Source organism: Acartia tonsa, chromosome 3, assembly GCF_053477335.1.
Source record: "Acartia tonsa isolate MP-2025a chromosome 3, ASM5347733v1, whole genome shotgun sequence".
In the NCBI taxonomy this organism is placed as follows: domain Eukaryota; kingdom Metazoa; phylum Arthropoda; class Copepoda; order Calanoida; family Acartiidae; genus Acartia; species Acartia tonsa.
Window position 1 is genome coordinate 53,532,366 of NC_137262.1, and position 13,800 is coordinate 53,546,165.

A 13,800-nucleotide genomic window follows, 5' to 3' on the forward strand; every position below is an offset into this window, starting at 1 on the left:
TGGGACTTTCCTTCTAGGAGCTAGTGGAGCAAAAGACCCCCCAAAACACAAAAAATATAAGTTCTGAGCTTATTTTTAAAGATATCAACCTGATTTTTTTAAAGAAAACTTTCTTAAATAAAACTGAACTCAGTAATGTTTACACATTTCATTTTGGGACTTTGCTTAGAGGGGCTCGTGGAGCAAAAGACCCCCAAAAACACAAAAAGTATGAGTTCTGAGCTGATATATAAAGATATCAACCTGACTTTTTTAAAGAAAACATTTTTAACATAACCAAACTCAGTAATGTTTACAGATTTCATTTTAGGACTTTCCTTTTAGGGGCTAGTTGGGCAATAGACCCCCAAAACTAAAAATATGAGTTCTGAGCCTTTTTTTAAAGATATCAACCTCATTTTTTTGAGAAAACTATGTTAACATAACCAACCTCGGTAACATTTACAGATTTCATTTTGGGACTTTCCTTCAAGGGGCTAGTGGAACAAAAGACCCCCAAAACAATAAAAATATGAGTTCTGAGCTTATTTTTAGAGATATTGAGCTGATTTTTTAATGAAAACTTTTTGAATATAACTGAACTGAATAACCATTACAGATTTAATTTTAGGACTTTGCTTTGAGGGGCTTGTTGAGCAAAAGCCTCCCCCCCCCCCCAACACTTTTATTCCTTCTAGGGGCAGGTAGGAAAAAAGACACCCAAAACAATAAAAATATGAGTTCTGAGCTTATTTTTAGAGATATTGAGCTGATTTTTTTTATGAAAACTTTTTGAACATAACTGTACTAAGTACCCATGACATATTTAATTTTGGGACTTACCTTCTAGGGGCTTGTGGAGCAAAAGACCCTCCAAAACACTAAAATATGGGGGGGGGGGGTCTTTTGCTCCACAACAATCTGTAAACATTACTGAGTTTGGTTATATTAAAAAGTTTTCTTTAAAAAAATCAGGTTGATATTTCTAAATATAAGCTCAGAACTCATATTTTTTGTGTCTTGGGGGGTCTTTTGCTCCACAAACCCCTAGAAGGAAAGTCCCAAAAATGAAATCTGTAAAGGTTACTGAGTTCGGTTATGTGAAAAAGTTTTCTCAAAAAAATTAGGTTGGTATTTTTAAAGATAAGTCCAGAACTCATATTTTTAGTTTTTGGAAAGTCCTAAAATGAAATCTGTAAACATTACTGAGTTTGATTATGTTAAAAAAGTTTTCTTTTAAAAAATCAGGTTGATATCTTTATTTATCAGGTCAGAACTCATATTTTTTGTGTTTTGGGGGGTCTTTTGCTCCACAAGCCCCTCAAAGCAAAGTCCCAAAATAAAATGTGTAAACATTACTGAGTTCAGTTTTATCTAAAAAGTTTTCTTTAAAAAAATCAGGTTGATATCTTTAAAAATAAGCTCAGAACTCATATTTTTTGTGTTTTGGGGGGTCTTTTGCTTCACTAGCACCTGGAAGGAAAGTCCCAAAATGAAATCTGTATAGGTTGTTGAGTTTGGTTATGTGAAAAAAGTTTTCTCAAAAAAAATAGGTTGATATCTTTAAAAATAAGTCCAGAACTCATCTTTTTAGTTTTTGGGGGTCTTTTGTCAAACAGGCCCCTAGAAGGAAAGTCTCAAAATGAAATGTTACTGAGTTCCATTACGTTAACAAAGTTTTCAAAAAAAAAAATCAGTTTGATATCTTTAAAAATAAGCTCAGAACTCATATTTTTAGTGTTTTGGGGGGTCTTTTGCTCCAAAAGCCCCTAGAAGGAAAGTCCCAAAGTGAAATCTGTAATGGTTACTTAGTTCAGTTTTATTTAAAAAGTTTTCTTTCTGTGTGATATCTCTTTTACTTCTTGAGATAACTACTGTTGGCAGAAGAGGGGGGCAAGTAGGGGCACAGAAGTTTAACTGCCAGTTTTTGCCGGTTTTGGAGCTGGAGGCGCTGATTTTTTTTAACAGAGCATAATATCTTAATAAGTTGTAACTATAAGCAGTGAAAAAAGTGACAAAAAAAAGATATTTTTTATGCCCTTTCAAAAGGCAGTTTTGAAATCCCGTTATTTCATAAAAAAAATTTAAATGCTTAGAGAATGGCTTGGAAGATGAATGTAGCTGTTCTGCATATTTCAATTTAAACACATAAGGCCAAAGATATAATATCCTAAAAATCTTTTGTCAAAGTCTACTCTACACCTAGCGCTGGCGATTTCTATTTTCACAGGTATAAAATGCATGATTTTAGAAAACTGACTGGCGCTAGATGTAGAGTAGACTTTGACAAAAGATTTTTAGGATATCATATCTTTGTCCTTATGTGTTTAAATTGAAATATGCAGAAGAGCTTAAAACCTGCACATTGCTGAGATATTGTTAAAACCGCCGTGCTACCGTTATCTGTTGATATTTTACATGCCTGGCGCTAGGTCGCCAGTAGAGATAGAGAGCTGAAATTTTGTACATGTATTTCTAGGCTCCTACAGTAACTTTTTAGGTTAGCAGAAGACTAAAATTCGAAAAAGTGTATTTTCATGAAAAGATCTACTGTTCATCATATTTACTTCTAATAACACGTTTTTACAAAATCACAGAAAAAATTAATTTTTTACAATCAAATAAGATATGCCCTAAATTGCAAATGGTTTATCATTTTAATATCAACCTCAGATGGATAATATTAGCGGCTCCGCCTGGAGTCTTGGGACTTCTCTCCAAAAAGGGGTCAAAGGTTGAACCCCCTTTATATTGAGTGTTGACCAACCTCCCTTCTAAACTAATACAAGTCTTCCCGAAATATTTAAGACAATTATATTTATGGTCTCTTTAATATGAATGTACTGCAGGCATTTAGAATATTTTTTTGTTTTGAAGAAACACTAATTTCTTTTTTAAAAGTGGTATTTTTTAACAACAAATTGTGAAAATATTCGATCAGTAAAAGAAAACATTTTTCTATGGCTAATACATCAAAATTTTGGACAGATTATATCCTAATAATATAATAATAACATCAAATTAGAAAGTTAGAAAATTTGTAATGCCTTTTCAAGTTTCCCTTAAAGATTTTATTTTATTTATCGTTCTCTTATTTTTAAACTTTCCACTCTATCTCAATTTTATCCTTAAATAGTCAACGTCAACATTAATCATTATTGAGACGAAAGGTATTGATCTATGAAATTTTTTTAAATTTTTTCTTTCTTTCAGGTAATGCTTTTTTAACTGGTGGATAAGTTGGAGGTAAATATTGTTTTTTTTAAAAACCTATTTCTTTGATAATACCATTCAATTTACTTTTTTAAAGCTTCTTATAGTGCCTATAAAAAAAATGACGTCATACAGTACCAATGATAGGCCAATACACAAACCAAATTACAGTGGCAGGTTGGTATACATTTTAATTGACCAATATTAGACATATATGACGTCATTTTTATAGGCACTATATAAATTTTCCTTTTTAATTTAATATTTCATTTGCATTACGATTACCATCATAAATTACATTATTTTAAAACCCCTTTTACCTTTTTTTAAAGTTTGCAATATGACTTTAAATACACCCTGATAGCTTAATTGATTTTAATTCATTTAATGTATTAATCCGTTTAACTATTTATCTATTTTCTAAGTATTTATGTGAAGAATTTGGTATTAAATTACCCCTCTGACCTTCATTTAGTTTTATACCTCTGCACCGCAATACTTGGTTCAAGTGTTTCTATAAATACAGATTTTATGTAAAAAAAAATCCACCATAAAGGAAAATGGAAAAATTTTGAGGGTCAACAGCTATCTTACTCTGTGTTTACGTCAGTAAAATTTTCTTAATCATTTAAGTAAATAGACTTGAAATGATATTGCCTTTTTTAAATCAAGGTTGGGTAGTTTTTTTCCTATGCCTAATCTCTGCGGAGGGCATTAATCTCTCAGGGCTTGTACCTGCTGTGCCTTCACCCTCCGGGTGTACCCATTATCCAATATAACCTAACCTAACCTAAAGAAATAGAACTGAAAACTAACTAACCCCCCTCCCAGTTTTTTTATTTTTTTTTAATTTTCAAAATTCCATTTGGCTATCTATGTCGATCAAAAAAAAAGGAAAAACCTATGTTTAGCTTTAGTGTTGGAACGTTTAAACCATTTAAACTTTTGTTAAGATTTATTACTATTAAATTTTTATGTAGATTTTATTTGGTATTGTAAATATATGCAAACAACAAAATAGAACAAAATTGGAATAATTGGTGGCTAATAAAATCAAAATAATACTTCCTGAAATTCATTGGCTGCATCCCTAGCATATAAGTGCTTTGGATTTCAAAAAGGGGATTTGGGACAAAAAATAGCCATAAACCATCCAGGGATTTTTTTACTTTCAAATTTCAATATACAAGTAAGAAATATTTTGGGAATGTTTGTCCTGTCTATTAATTACTCTTTGTTCCATTTAACAAGGACAATTATGTAAAAAGATAAGACTATGACTGAAAAATTTATATATACCCAATGATGATACACAAAATTACCCTCTATATTCCTCTATATTACAATTAGTGGTTGAAAAGTTTAGACACTCTACTTAATGAATTAACCAATCAAAATTCAAAATCAAGTCATCGAATAAAAAAACTTTTTCATAAAACTTTGGGAACTAGTGCCCAATGTCCCCTCCCTAGCTCCCTGATTAAAGTACGAGAACAAGAGTTGCAGGTGCAAATATAAATCTGCAATTAACTGACCTTCAAGTATTTTTAATCACTATATTTCAAATGTGCTTAAGTGTACACTTTAAAGGGATAGGTATGTCATTAAGTAGCGCAACAATAAATTAGGAAAGATTGACATATGATACCTAGTCAAACATTTTTTTTATGTAATTGTAAATTTATCTTTGAGAAAACGAAAGTAGGCGAATATAAGAATTACAATGACTCGTGTAAAGTTTAAAAATGAAAAATCCGTAAAAAACGAAATACATACCCCAGCTCTAAAGTAGCAGCACTCCTAAAAGTACTTTAAAATGCATTACATGTCTTATGTGTGTGTTTTGTTTATGATTTATTTTTATAAATACATTTTAAAATGACAAAATAAACACATAACAATAACATTCAATGGCGGGCACAGCAATAACACGCTATCATGATTTAAATGAAAAAGTAAAGTATACTCTTAAACAGTAAATGTAGTAATTCTTAAAATGTATTGGTAATAAACTTCTGAATATACCACCTATATGGTCCATTTTACATTTTTTTAACGTTTAAAGCAGTTTTGTTAGCCTCAAAATTCCAAAGGCACGGGCTTAAAAACTGGTTTTAATTTTATGATTTGTATGAAAAATTGTCTGTTATACGATGTTATACATGATTTTTCACAGTATTGCTGAGAATCCGTTCGAATCCAGGGGATTTTCAATCAGTTTCGAATCCATACTGGACATACGGATTGTGTATTAAACATACGTACGGACATATCCCAGAACTATAGATTTGCTACGATTGCTACAAATGAAACATGTTTTATAGTTTCAAATTTCTCTCAATTTTTCTTTAATTCTTTTTATGTTAAATTACTGTATAGATGTATTCTTTAGTGACAAATTAGCAATCATAATAATGAAATAACATATAGCAAAATTACTTTAATAACAAATAAAAAGTATAGAGTTAATATTAGAATGCTCATATTATAGTTAAGATTTAACAAAGTTATTATACGCTAATATATTTTACAATAATATCAAAGTTTGTAGGTAAACATTTTTTTTCTTTTTAAAATTACTAGTTTAATTTATTTTGAAAACTTTTGTAAATTTTATGAAATTTTTATTGTATCTAGATTATACTTCTAATACAAGTGAGAAAGGGTCAAATTTTCTTTTGCTTAAAGAGATTTGCTTGTCATGCGAAAAATGGCAATTTTTATGGTCGTTGCCTTTCTATCTCCCCCCCCCCCCTTTAATTGACATTTTTCATTATTTCCTAGGATATTGTTAACTTTACTAAACTTTTTCTAACAACATTTTATATTAGATCTATTGATGGTGGAGTAATAGTTTTAATATGTTAAGATAATTTTAATCTTAATAATTTTTTTGTTTACAGTGGATGTAGGGTTTGAATTTGATTTTTCCTGCTATTTATCGATTTTCTCATGGGTAAAAAATCCCCCTTAAAAAATTTACATAAAAGTGTGGGTCCTTTTTTAAGATTTAAGTTAGCCTTTCTTCATAGATTTTCTCATCCATTTTATAGATTATTATTTAAAACAAAACAAAAAGATATTACACTGTACAGTCACTAATAAAGACTTATACATTTCGAGAAAATTATAAGAATAGGGCATCTAAGATTCTTTACAGTAAAAACATGGTTGGGTCTACTTATCTTAAATATAGTTATTTTCATATAGGTGTAGCTATCTCCTCTTAGATATGTATCTATATCTAAAAATAAGTTTGGGTCATTTATTACATATACAATGTGTGTTTTTTATTGAATAAAAAGTATCAGCTATTTTAACCCTCTTACAGTGTCATAAATCAATCATTAATATCTTATTTTCTTCATTATTGTTGAGATTTTTTTACTTTTATAAGATATTAATGATTAATTTCTGACAGAGGTAAGTGGGTTAAAAACACATTGTATAACTTTTCTTATAAGATTATTATACTTTGATTTACTTCTTTGGTTTTTGTAATAACAATCCCTGTGAAAAGCCAGCCATTTTATCTGATATTAATAATAATTATATTGTGACATTTTTAATCTTGTTGTACCTTTTTGCTTTCTATTGTGATACTTTATTATAATACTTTTTAACCCCCTATTGTTAGAAATTTTCTTTAACAAGGTATAATTTGTCTCTTAAATGTCTAATTTTCATTGTCAGTTTTCTTAAATTATGGAACAGCGGAGCAAATGATATAAATTGCCTTTACTTGAAATGACATTAATTATAGGTTTCTATTTCAATCATATATTTCGCATATTTTCAGCATCGACAAGTTCATTAAGCACAAAAAGGTTTTCTTATTATAATAAGAGAAGCATAGGCATAGACGTCCAATATTTTTTTAAGGGGGGGGGGTAAAAATCCCTGAAATCTGTTGGCAGGGGTAATTTAAATTAGGGTAGGGGTAAACTTTAAATGGGGGGGGGGGGTAACATGAAAAAAAATTTGGGGGTGCCGTAGGCACCCCTCAAATTCGTTTTTTTTGGGGGGGGGGGGTAATCGCCCCATTACCCCCCCCCCCTTGGACGTCTATCAGCATAGGTTTTATGCAATTTTGTATTTATGTTTAAGTCTTGGAGCAGTTTTAGGCTTCAAAAACATAGCTCCAAGATGCCGTGGGAGGAACCACTATTTTTTTATTCTAACAATACTTTAGAAAATGAATTTACCTAATAAACTAGCCTGATTATTGGATTGGCCGTAGCCAATAGTCTTCAATATAAGTTCGCAGCTACAGTAATGCCTTATATTTGACACTACAAACATTCTGAAGATGTAAAATAAAGCGACTGAATGCACAGTCGCTCAATTTTTGGACAGTAAGCATCCACCAGTAATCCTTAACCCTCAAGCATCCATAAAAATACTGCCAAGCCCTTTATCATGCACCTAAAAATGCAGTTTGTTAAGTAGCTACTCTACTAAATAAAAATGACATATTTTAGTTGAGAAAGAGTGATTAAAACTGAAACTGATTCTTAATTGTATAATTACATCTGGTCAAACTAGAACGGGTATTTCCACAATACCACAAAAAAATAATATTTTATTAACAAAATAATTTTAACTTCTTAGCTTATCAAAAAAGTGATTTGTCCTAATTTTTAGTTTGACTGGCCATTTACCTAAATTTAGGCTGATTTAAGAACTTTAACTTCTATAAGATATAGAAAAATACCATGTTCATATTTTTAATAGGTCCCTTTTATTAATCTTGATATAATTATAATTTTAGAAAAAAATTCAATAATCTCATGTAAAAGTGATCGCAAAGTTATCTTGGTTTTTAGATATCAAGAGTTATAATTATTAGCACTAGATGAAATAAAGAAATTATACATACATATTTACTAAATCAAACTTCAAGTGAGATAAGTACTACCATAATTTAAAGGTAAACCTTAGTGCTGCATTAGCTATTCATATTAAATTCCATTTTAGATATTTTGTATGAACACCTGAAAACTCCTGGGTATTACGGAAGTAACTCCTTTTCCGTGTTTTTTTTTCGACAAAAATATTTTCTTCCATGCAGTGCAGTGCAGCGATAGAGCTAATCATATTAGAGCTTTGGCTTCTAAACTGATCATAGTTAAATTCAGAATCAATTGCAATAATACTCTTAATTTCTTTCTTTTGTTAATTCATATTTTAAAACTGCCATGCGTTTCAGAGATCTTTCGCTTTAATAAGACATTTGTGAAATCTAAGAGACAAAGCCCTAAGCCTTTTTTTCACCTTAGGAATATTATTTTTTATTCAATGCAACCAGTAACATAGTTCAAAGCCATACAAAGATAAATAGAAAGACTGAATATCAATCTAACCGTTCTAAGATATTAACAGAATGTATTCAACGTTAGAAGTAAATCAATTTTCTTAAAAATAGTTTCAAAAAACTCTAAAATTACCTCTAATGGTCGAGAGTGACGGATAGATGTAAAAAGGCTAAAAATGCTGATTAATGTTTAAGTTTAAATATCATTCTTTTGACAGAATCATTTATTATACCGATTGACACACAAAATACTCTCTTGATCACTGATAACCCCCCCCCCCCCCCATCTAACTTTTTTTGAAAAATATTAAAAAGGAGTAGTGGGGTTTCGTTTGTGTGTTTTTTGCTTTAGGTCTGGTTAGATTAGGTTATATTGGGTACTGGGTAGCTCCAAAGAATGAGACCACTGTAGGTATAGGTCCTGTAGAGTTAGAGCTCCTGCTTAGAGAAAAAAATACATTTTAAATAGGGGGTTGGGGATTTCAGTGCTAATGTTGCTAACTTACGAAAGCTATAGAACATATATCATTGAGGACAATTATTTTTTTTTAAATTCGTGTAATTCAAAAGGATACAAACTGATTCTTCTGTGAAGAATAGTCGTGTCTTTCATTATACAAATTGAAGCATAGCTTCCCTTCTCCATCTTAATATGCTTTAAAATTTGGAGATATTAAATGTTTTTTGTATGGGTCAGAACATAAACACATCCAGCTGCTAAACAAAATTAGGATTTATAAACAAATCAAAAAGCGGACTGATTGTAATTATTACATAAGCATTATTTACCGTTATTTCAACTGACCTTTGGCATTGACATCTGACAGATATTTTGATTTAAATCAACAATTCTAAGTCGAGATGATTGCTATGTTATAGTTTCTGATACTTCCTTAGGCTAAATGTCAAGTTTAGGCACAAGTTATTGGACCCTCATATAGCAAAAAAATAAATTCTTTTTGCCTATCTTATCATATTTGTATATCCATATATCGAACTATCTATCTATTTCCACATTCTTATTGTTTATTAGAAAAATGATTTAGATAGCATATATTTATCTATCTATCCATATATCCATCTACTTATCTATATATCTATCCATATATCCACCTATATATCTATCTGTCTGTCTATCTATCTACTCTCCTGTTATCCAATGGTTTATTAGAAGAATTGTTTAGATAGAATATATCTATCTATCCATATATCTATTTATCAATATATCAACATATATATGTGTCTACTGTCTATCTACTACCCTGTTCTTCCATGGTTTATTAAAGAGTAGTTTAGATTTCATATATTTATCCATATTTATATCTACCTATCTATCTGTCTATCTATCCATCCATCTATCTATCTACTTATCTATATATCTATCCATATATCCACCTATATATCTATCTATCTACCCCCCTGTTCTCCCATGGTTTATTAGAAGAATTGTTTAGATAGCATATATCTATCTATCCAACTATCTATCTATCTGTTTATACCTCTATCTATCTATCTACTCCCCTCTTCTCTCATGGTTTATTAGAAGAATGGTTTAGATGGCATATGGTGCTTTAGTAGTGTTCATACAAAAATACATGAACTGTAGCAATAGGAATTTTAAAATAGTAGGATAATGAAATAGTACTACAATTTAAATATATTTGGATAGGGGTTGATATTTTTTTCAGGGGCGATTTCTCTTGGGATGGTGGTGGTACCCTTTCCCAAAATGTTTAAAAACATTCCCAGAATCTATTATAAACTACACTACAAAGGAGAACCATATCTATTCAGCGGTTAGCAAGATCCTTTGTTACGCACAGACAGACAACCATCCTGTTATTTTGATATAAAGATTTATTTTTTAGTTGATATTGTCAATTTGGACTTTGTATACATGCTAAGTATAGAGTAGTTGCACAAAGTGGAAAACATGAAAATTTAAAATCTTTCTTCTGTTTTGTTAAAATACTCCAAAAGTTGAAAATGTTGTTTTACTTCTCGGTACTTGATACGGAAAGCAAAACTTAATAAATCTTTTCAAATTATTATCTTAATAAGCATAATAAGCACCATACCATATTTTATTAATTATTAAATGTTACTTATAAATCACTTTGACTGAGAAGTTCTGGAAAAAAATACCAGAAGATATGAACCATAGACTTTTTTGTTTATTAAAGTAAAATAAGATAATGAAATTACATAATAGCGTCGGAAATGTAAACACAGCCGAGTCCCTACAACAGACAAAAAAGCAATTTGTTAGCAGACAAAAGAGTCTCCGCTAATTTTGCCAGATAGTTGTCTGGATTATAAAGATATACTTGTATGTTTAAGTTTAAAGTTTATCATTTTCATTATGTTTAAGAATTAATTTTAAGAATTATTTAATATGTCAATGGCTGAAAAACAAAATTGAAGCTTATTTCTTAATCAAATTTTCTATACTATTATTAATGGTTTAATCTGAATTGCACAGTATAGCTTTTAAGTATATAAGAGCTTTTTAGAGATGCAAAGCATCTCTTTAAATTGTGTTTTTCCACCTGTTTATAATTGCTTGGCTTTCTTCTATATTGTCCTACTTTTGTATTTTTTTACTTTAATTTTAGTTTTAAAAAGAAAAAAAGAAGAAAAATATTTTATGGGGTAGGTGTATTCTTTTCTAGATGTACCCTTCCCGAGAATATCTATAAATCTTCACTGGACCTATACAAAAGCTTTACTGTAAAGGAGAACAATACCGGTCCTGCGGTTAGCGAGATCCTTTGCTACACACATAGACAGAGAGACATCCAGTTACTTTTTTTTCTAAAACGACCAAGCTAATATTGCTTGATTCACTTCTACAAGAGATGTGATTGACAATGAAGATTTTTTTTTCTAAATATATTTCGTTATGAAGCAGCAGTAGTTACTAATTTATAAATGTTATGGTTGAGATAGATTTATAACTGTAAATAGTACTTTTATATAAGACTTATATGTGAATTGTTTAGAGCTATGGACGTTCTTGTACTTGTTTTTGTTCATAAGAACATTGATTAATATCTTTCATGTCCAGTTGTTTAAAATTGTTCTGGGGGGCTACATTACAAATCATTCCATAGTCATCTTATAACATCTGTAACATTAGTAACATGATAGCTGAGATATAAAATGAACTGTGATTTTATTGTGTATAAATTATCTTAGGGGCAAGCTTAGATTATGTCTCAAGCAAGTACATGATCGTGTACCGTTGCTTTCACACATCTTGGAGGGTTTGCAAGGGTCTTTCAACTAGTTGTTTTATTATAAGACTAGAGGCTGAGCTGATAGCATCTAGGAGATCAATGTTCGAAGTAAGGAACCTAGGAAAATATCCTAAAACTTAGATATAACAATTAAATAGCCTAAAACCGTCTATGGGCCTGTCAGAAGCTTCCATAGAATGGAGAATTCAATCGATTTAGTAGTTATTAAAATCTTAAGCTACAAACAAAAACCCTTACTTCTTCATATAATAAGGACATATTCTTGCAATTGATAAATTACATTATTAAAATCTTCAAATTCAACTTGTGTTTTAAAATTTAATACGGTGCTTCGCGCACTACACACAAATATTTCCCTTTCATATTAATGCTAGACAAATTACATATCTTTCTCCATAGGAATCTTCACAGCAAATTATCAGAAGTCTATCTTATATAGCATGCAGTTGAGTTTTAATTTTTTTTCGGTGTCAATTAAGAATGTATAGAGAAGATTCACATTAGACGATCAAAGGAATCATGAAATAAAAGTTTTAGAAGGTTATATCTTACAACAAACCTATTAAATGACATTCTTGTCTGTTAAATGCAATGATTAAGACAAATTTAATTATAGATTAGTTCTAATTGGTCGAATAAGTACTTACAAAAAATAGACATATATCTGTTATTTCAGCTGAAAAAATTATGTTGCCGCTATACTGTATCTTACGTGGATATAGAATCATAGAGCAACTTCGCCTCTAATAACATGTTTGTTCAAGAAGCATGAATTATTATAATGTAGAATAACTTAATTTGCTCAACAACGTTGCAAAACCAAGGGACATCGATAATGCTTCATAAAAAAAGTTTAAAGAATGACTGTTTCATCCCATATTATTATAATAGCATTGAAGTCTTTTACAAACTAGTTTTATCCGTTTGTCAGTCTGTATTGTATATATTCATTTTTCTACATTAGCATTATCGAACAGGGATCTGGATTAGTGGTTGAAATATTTGGACACTCAACTTAATAAAACAATCAATCAAAATTCAAAAGTTTTTAACCCAACGAATGAGAAAACGTAAATATAGAATTTTGCGGTCTAGTGCCCTTTGTCCCCTCCCTGCTTGCAACTTTAAAGTATTGTTACTGCAGCACTATTTAGGATTATAATTGCCCTTGTTCTATATTTTTGTCCTTTTACAACTTTATTACGATTGTCAAGATTATGTTTAACTAGGTGAAGATTAGATTAAAGATAGAAAGATAAACACATACAAAGAAAAATGCATTTTAAGAGAAATTTTAAGGATATTTTTATTAGTTTTTGTATTGATATTTTGTTTATTTTATCATAACAGTAAGAATTAGTTTTTTTTTCATCACTATTTATGTAGAAGGGGCGTGTTGTAATTTAGATTGTAAGATACTGGTCCCCAAAATGTTAAGAATACGTTCTCGCATTCATTGATTAGCCAAAGCCATAGATCTATGTATTACACTTAAATGTTCTTTTAGAAAAATATTGTCAATTCACTTTTTTGCAATATTGTTTTCATTATTATATCTATCTAATTGTAATTTATTTATTTCAGAAATTAAGTTGAAGAGATTTAGTGCAAGAACATTAACATATGCTGTTCAAACATTCCCTATCAACATTCAACAATCTTCTTAATCTTCCCTGTCAACATTCAACATAATTTGAAAACTACAAGAGTTGATTGAAATTAGCAGGTCATTAGCAGATTTTAATCTATGAAAAATTATTTTCTAATTTGTCGAACCATTTATCGAGTAACAATATAAAATTTAGCTAATTCAGTTTGATTCGTCGAAAAAGTCATAGCAACTAAAAAGAGTCTATATGTTCACTGTTTTTGGCCAATCATAAATAGCGGTTACTACTAAAATTGCTTTTTTATTGACAATGATTTTTAACTTTCATTTGAACAAGAATATGCATGAAGAGTTATTTATCGCATTGTATTATAGACAGCTTTCCGCATATAGTAAAAGGAAAAAAAATATGATATTAAAACCAG

At 29.9% G+C, this 13,800-nt stretch overlaps 1 long non-coding RNA gene across 1 annotated transcript in view; it reads left to right on the forward strand.

Annotated features, from left to right (window-relative positions):
• LOC145315013 (uncharacterized) overlaps positions 1 to 13,783 on the forward strand; it is a 33,736-nt gene extending 19,953 nt beyond the window's left edge. Inside the window, exons 2-3 of the long non-coding RNA XR_013877906.1 lie at positions 3,193 to 3,225; positions 13,351 to 13,783. This is a non-coding gene — a long non-coding RNA (uncharacterized LOC145315013). The remainder of the gene's footprint in view (positions 1 to 3,192; positions 3,226 to 13,350) is intronic.
• Positions 13,784 to 13,800: the final 17 nt, after the last annotated feature.